The sequence below is a fragment of the Rhincodon typus genome, chromosome 5 (assembly GCF_021869965.1).
Source record: "Rhincodon typus isolate 14 chromosome 5, sRhiTyp1.1, whole genome shotgun sequence".
In the NCBI taxonomy this organism is placed as follows: Eukaryota; Metazoa; Chordata; class Chondrichthyes; order Orectolobiformes; family Rhincodontidae; genus Rhincodon; species Rhincodon typus.
The window spans coordinates 79,848,989-79,854,922 of NC_063336.1; the positions used below are offsets into that span (position 1 = coordinate 79,848,989).

Here is a 5,934-nt window from a genome sequence, read left to right on the forward strand (position 1 = left end):
GAAATGAAAACATTGAGATGTCCGGGAGTGGAACGCTCCAGCTTAGGAGCGGATGCGGCAGAGGCGTACGAATTGGGAGTAAGGTATCACATTCTAGCAGGAGGGTGGGACAGAGGAGGTGTAGTCCAGATAGCCATAGGAGTCGGTGGGCTTGAAATAGATGTCAGTATTGAGGCAGTTTCCAGTGATGGAGACGTAGAGGTCCAGGAAGGGGAGGGAAGTATCAGGGATGGTCCAGGTGAATTTGAGGTTGGGGTGAAAGGTGTTAGCAAAGTTGATGAACTGTTCAAGCTCCTCATGGGAGCACAAGGCAGCGCCATTACAGTCATCAATGTAACAGAAGAGAAGGTGGTGGATGGTGCCAGTCTAATAGCGGAAAAGGGACTGTTCCACATATCCAATGAAGAGGCAGGCATAGCTTGGACCCATGCAGGTGCCCATGGCCACCCTCTTAGTTTGTAGGAAGTGGGAGGAGTTAAAGGAGAGGTTGTTGAGGATAAGGACAAATTCTGTTAAGCGGATGAGGGTGTCGGTATTGGGGAACTGGCTGGACCTGCGGGAGAGGAAAAAGTGGAGGGCTTTTAGGTCATCTGCATGGGGGATACAAGTGTACAAGGACTGGATGTCCATGGTGAAAGTGAGGTGGAGGGCCAGGGAATTGAAAGTTTTGGAGGAGGTGGGGGCGTGGGTGGTGTTCCTGACTTAGGTGGGGAGCTCCTGGACTGGGGGGCATGAGACAGTCAAGGTAAGCGGCGATGAGTTCAGTTGGGTAGGAGCAGGCAGAAACAATGCATCGGCCAGGCCATGGATAGTGTAGAAGGTTGTCAAAAGATATAGCAGGACATAGATCAGTTGCGTATATGCGTGGAGAAATGGCAAATGGAGTTTAATCTGGGTAAGTGTGAGGTGTTGCAGTTTGGGAGATCAAATGTTAAGGAAAAGTATACAATTAATGGCAGGACCCTGAACAGCATTGATGTACAGAGGGATCTTGGGGTTCAAGTCCATAGCTCCCCAAAAGTGGCCACACAAGTAGATCGGGTGATAAAGAAGGCATACAGCATGCTTGACTTTATTGGACGAGGAATTGAGTACAAGAGTCAGCATGTCAGGCTGAAGCTTTATACGACTTTGGTTAGGCCATATCTAAGAGTACAGAGTTCAATTCCGGTCTCCACATTACAAGGAGGATGCAGAGGCTTTGGAGAGGGTGCAGAAGAGGTTTACCAGGATGCTGCCTGAATTAGAGGGTATGAGTGATAAGGAGAGGCTAAGAAAAGTCTAGTTGTTTTCTTTGGAGCAGCGGAGGCTGCAAGGAGACTTGATGGAAGTCTATAGAATTATGAGATGCATAGATAGGGCTGACAGTCTGAATCTCTTCCCAGAGTTGAAACGTTTAATACTAGGGAGGATGCATTTAAGGCGAGAGCAGGCAAGTTCAAAGGAGATGTGAGGGGCATTTTTTTTTAAATTAGAGTGGTAGGAGTCTGGAACATGCTGCCAGGGGTGGTGGTGGAGCAGATACAATAGGGGCGTTTAAGGGACTTTTAGATAAGCACATAAATATGCAAGAAATGGAGGGGTGTGGATCGACGGCAGGCAGAAGGGATTAATTTAGTTTGGCATCACGTTCAGCTATGGGCCGAAGAACAGTACAGCACAGGAATGGGTCCTATGTTCTATTTGTCTTTTGCAGATGGCCAACCAGGAAACTCAATTCATCTTACTGCCTGCCATCAAGTGTATTGATAAGGATTTACTAGTTGACTATCAACCTACAGGCCACATAACATATGCATTTTTCATGCCATTTCCTGATGTGGGACCCAAACCCGGAGAACCCAGCCCAGAGGTAAGGATTCTAACCACTGTGCCACAAGATCTCCCAAACTGTTATGTAACTGGGAGTAATTCAAAGCTGCAGCTCTCTACTGTTGTCAATTTTCCCATGTTTATACATAAGTTTGAACATGCATTGACCTCTGTCTTGCTATTTATTCCCCTCCTTAACCGCTTAATGGACATCAAGTACATCAAGGACATGAAGTGTCATGTGACAAAGTAAGTGTGGGCTTTAAAATATGAATCAAAGATTCCTTTAAAAGTCAAATAACATAACAAGCCATTCATTCATTTTGAATAAATTCTATGCAAATATCCCAAATTTACCTGATGTGCAATAACAGAATTGTACATTGATGTTACCTGTTTTGCCTAATATTTTCAAAGTATTGTCATACCAAGACTTCCTGCAGCAAAAATGTTGTTTTTGAAGAGTAAACAACTGCATGCTATCCACAGTCATAACCGTGCCGCTCCAGTCCCAACATTGTACCAAAGAGGAAGCTGGTTTCAGTGAGAAGGGTGGAAAAGTGTCTCATGGCAAAGAAAATACTTAACGTCCTATCAGACGTTAACACAACTAGGTATTTCCTCTGATGTACCTCTTATTGGTTCAATAGATTTAAATCCCCATTTCTTGCCATTTGATTTTCGAACAAAAACTTTTGATAAAATGAACAACCTTAAAATTTGTTTTACCTGCACACTACCCAGTTCAACATATTACCCTTGCAATCACTGAGTCAAAGGCACCAGAACATGCAGCCTTGCAAGCAAAACCTAAAAAAAAAATTCTCTCCATATGAGCAAATGTGTTTACAAACATGCAAGGCCAATCAGCCCACCACGTTTGCGCTCACTCCTCATTATAATAAGTTAAAGTCCTACTGTCCTTCCATAATTCTATATGCCCTGTTTGAAACAAGTCAACTCTTGCAATATTATGTAACTGTCACTGCCTTTACCACTCCAAACTTTAACTAAAATTTCTCTGAAGCTCTCAGCTCACTCAGTCAAAAGAACTTAATTTGACAACTTCATCATTTACCCTATCAGAACTCAAGTATTAAACACATCTTTAATGCCCATTGTTGACAAAGTACTCTGTGCCTAACACTAAACCAATTTAATCCCTCTTCCCCAATAACTGTTTATTAGTTTATCTGCCTGCATATGCAAGAACTATGTTTACATAAACTTAAAATCGTGCTCTTCCTCCACATACATACACAATAAAATTGAAAACTGCAGCCAACAAACCAGCAGGCCTGGATGAAAACCAGACTAGACAGCATGGTTACGATTGTTACAGTTCTGTTTTTACAATGCCATGAAACATGAAAAACAACAATAGATATGAATATGTCACAAGCAGGAATGGAGATACCTGACAGCCAGCAAGTAGAACCTGCTGGCAAAAAATTGAGACATTTGTAAAGTAGCATAACTATTACTGAAAGAAACACCTACAGGAAAACCTGAATACATGTACCACAAATAGCTGCCTCTTTAAGGCAGCAACAACTTGTAAACCCAAAAGAGCTTTACAACTGCAGAATTCCTTCTGGTAAACATACCATTTTTATTAATTACTCAGTTAAGTGAAAAGGTATCCAATATCATTGCCTTCCTAACAATACCTTGAGCAAAAAAAATCGAGGTCATAAACGCCAAGAAATTGTACAAATTGATGCAACTGATCACCCATCACACCCACTGTTCTCAAAATAAAAGCTCACCATAAACAAGCAGGTTAACAAACTTAAGGATGAAGTTTGTAAGCAAGGTAACGCTTGAACAGGTCCTGTTCATGTGCAAACAATGCATAAACAGTCCACCATTATCATCATTCACTGCAGAATTACTTCTTCCTACACCTATACTCAACCCCACTCCTACTTCTAACACTCCTCAGCCCTTTAGACCACCCAGACACCTTTACAACCTCAATTTTCTGCCTCAGAACTCCTCCTTCCACAACCCCTAGCCCAAAATCACCTCATAACTATTCTCCAAACCCTAAACAGCTCCTAAACCCACATATGCCCCTAAGCCCTTCCTAACAATGCTGCCTTAGACTCAGAATCCTGATCTGACCCTAGATCCCCTCCTCGAACTCCTGCCCTGCCCCAGGACCCAGACCTTAGCAGTCACCCCAACGCGATCGCAAGACTCTTATTATCAGCCACCTGACTCCCAGACACCCACTATAAGCACCTATGTCAGACCCACTGATCACCTTTTTATATGCTAGTCATAACCCTGTCCCCGTCTCCCTACACCCAGAATCTCTTTCTCCCCCGGATACCAGACCCTCTCCTCTCTCTCAGACCCTTTCCAGTATCCCAAGTCCCTTCTTCACTCGCCCCGAGCCCCTCCTTCCTCTTCCCGTACCCCAGACACCTTGGTCCTCCACTCACTTACACCAGGCCCACTCCTCTGCCTTCAGTCCCCCTCATCGTCCTCTCCAGGGTCACTGGGACTGTCCTCGGTGCAGGGAGGGCCCGGGGCCTTTCCTTTCCTGCATGCCTCACCGACCACCCCACATGCAAGCGGCGCGGCCTGATCTGGGGCCCGAGGCCTACTGCTGGGCCTGGGTGGCTGCGGCGAGCGGGAAGCGGTAGGGCCTACGGCGCGGCTCAGCGATGACCCTGGTTTTTGAGATGGGGAGGAAAGGGGGGTGGTGACGGAGGGCGGCCTAACAGGAGAGAGCCGCTCTGATTCTCCCCACGCTGTAAGAAGGACGGCTGCTTACTGAGATGCTCCTTCGCCGGACTGAGTCTGTCTGTCGTACAGCACGGTTCTAGCCTCTCCCTCGGCCCGCACGGAGCCAGGCCCGGCCGTTTCTCCTGATCCCCATCGCCATCATCACTAGCACCGCCATTGGAGAGGGGGAGGGGAAAACAAACCGTCTCCCGCAGTCACGTGGACAAGATGGGCTCGCGCTGGGGGTGGGGTGGCCAAATCAGTTTGTCCTGTGTCTGTATATATATTCTGTACTGTATGAGCGTAATACCAAGTGTGTATAACTAGTGTGTACTCATTTTTGGTTATATGTGGGCTCTGTCTGTCTCTGTGTGTGTGTGTGTGTGTGTGCGTGCGTGCGCGCGCGCGCGCCCGCGCGCAGTGCAAGAGGGCTAGTCTCGTGTGTGCACGCACCTTGTGCAAAAAGGACAATCTGTGTGTGTGCACACCATCAGTACAGTAAGGGTAATATTGTGTGTATGTATCAGAGATAGCAGGAACTGCAGATGCTGGAGAATCTGAGATAACAAGGTGTAGAGCTGGATGAACACAGCAGGCCAAGCAGCATTAGAGGAGTAGGAAGGCTGACGTTCCGGGCTTAAGAAGGGTCTAAAAACTGAAGAAGGGTCTAGGCCCGAAACGTCAGCCTTCCTGCTCCTATGATACTGCTTGGCCTGCTGTGTTCATCCAGCTCTACACCTTGTTATCTCTTGTGTGTATGTATGCCCACTATGGTGAGGGGCACTCCTGTGTGTTCATACCCAGTGCAAGAGGGGCAGTCCTGTGTACATGTGCACCTAGTGCAAAGGGGTGGTCCTGTGTGGGTGTTCTAGTGCATGAGGGTAAATAATCCTCTGTGTGTGTGTGTGTGTGTATATCCACCTACTACAATAGTGCAATCCTTTGTGTGCGTATGTGCACCCCCATTGAAAGAGACAATCCTGTACATGTGCACCCAGTGAAAGAGTGGCAATCTTGTGTGTGCACGTCCAGTACAATGGGGACAAAAACAGAAGTTGCTGGAAAAGGTCAGCAGGTCTGGCAGCAGCTGTGAAGAAAAAAATCAGAGTTAATGTTTCAAGTACAATGACCCTTCCTCAGAACTGATGGTAGCTGGGAAAATGACGGTTTATATGCAGAAATTGGGGAGGGGGCTGTGGTAGGGAGTGAACGATAGGATAGAGCCCGAAGAGGGGGAAGAACATTTGGACAGACAAAGGAGTTTATAATGATCCGGCTGGGAGGGTGAATAGTTGTTAATGTGGACTGTTAGCAACTAACAATTCGTAGAGTGTAGTGGCAGGCTATGTGATGACAAGGCCTGGTGTGTGGGGTAGGGGGCTAGGA

At 46.5% G+C, this 5,934-nt stretch overlaps 1 protein-coding gene across 1 annotated transcript in view; it reads right to left on the minus strand.

Moving 5' to 3' along the window:
* The window catches only part of phf3 (PHD finger protein 3), a 159,899-nt gene extending 155,140 nt beyond the window's left edge, over positions 1-4,759 (minus strand). The window contains exon 1 of the mRNA XM_048597075.1: positions 4,598-4,759. The gene's annotated coding sequence lies outside the window, so the exon portion shown is untranslated. The remainder of the gene's footprint in view (positions 1-4,597) is intronic.
* Between the last annotated feature and the right edge of the window lie 1,175 nt (positions 4,760-5,934).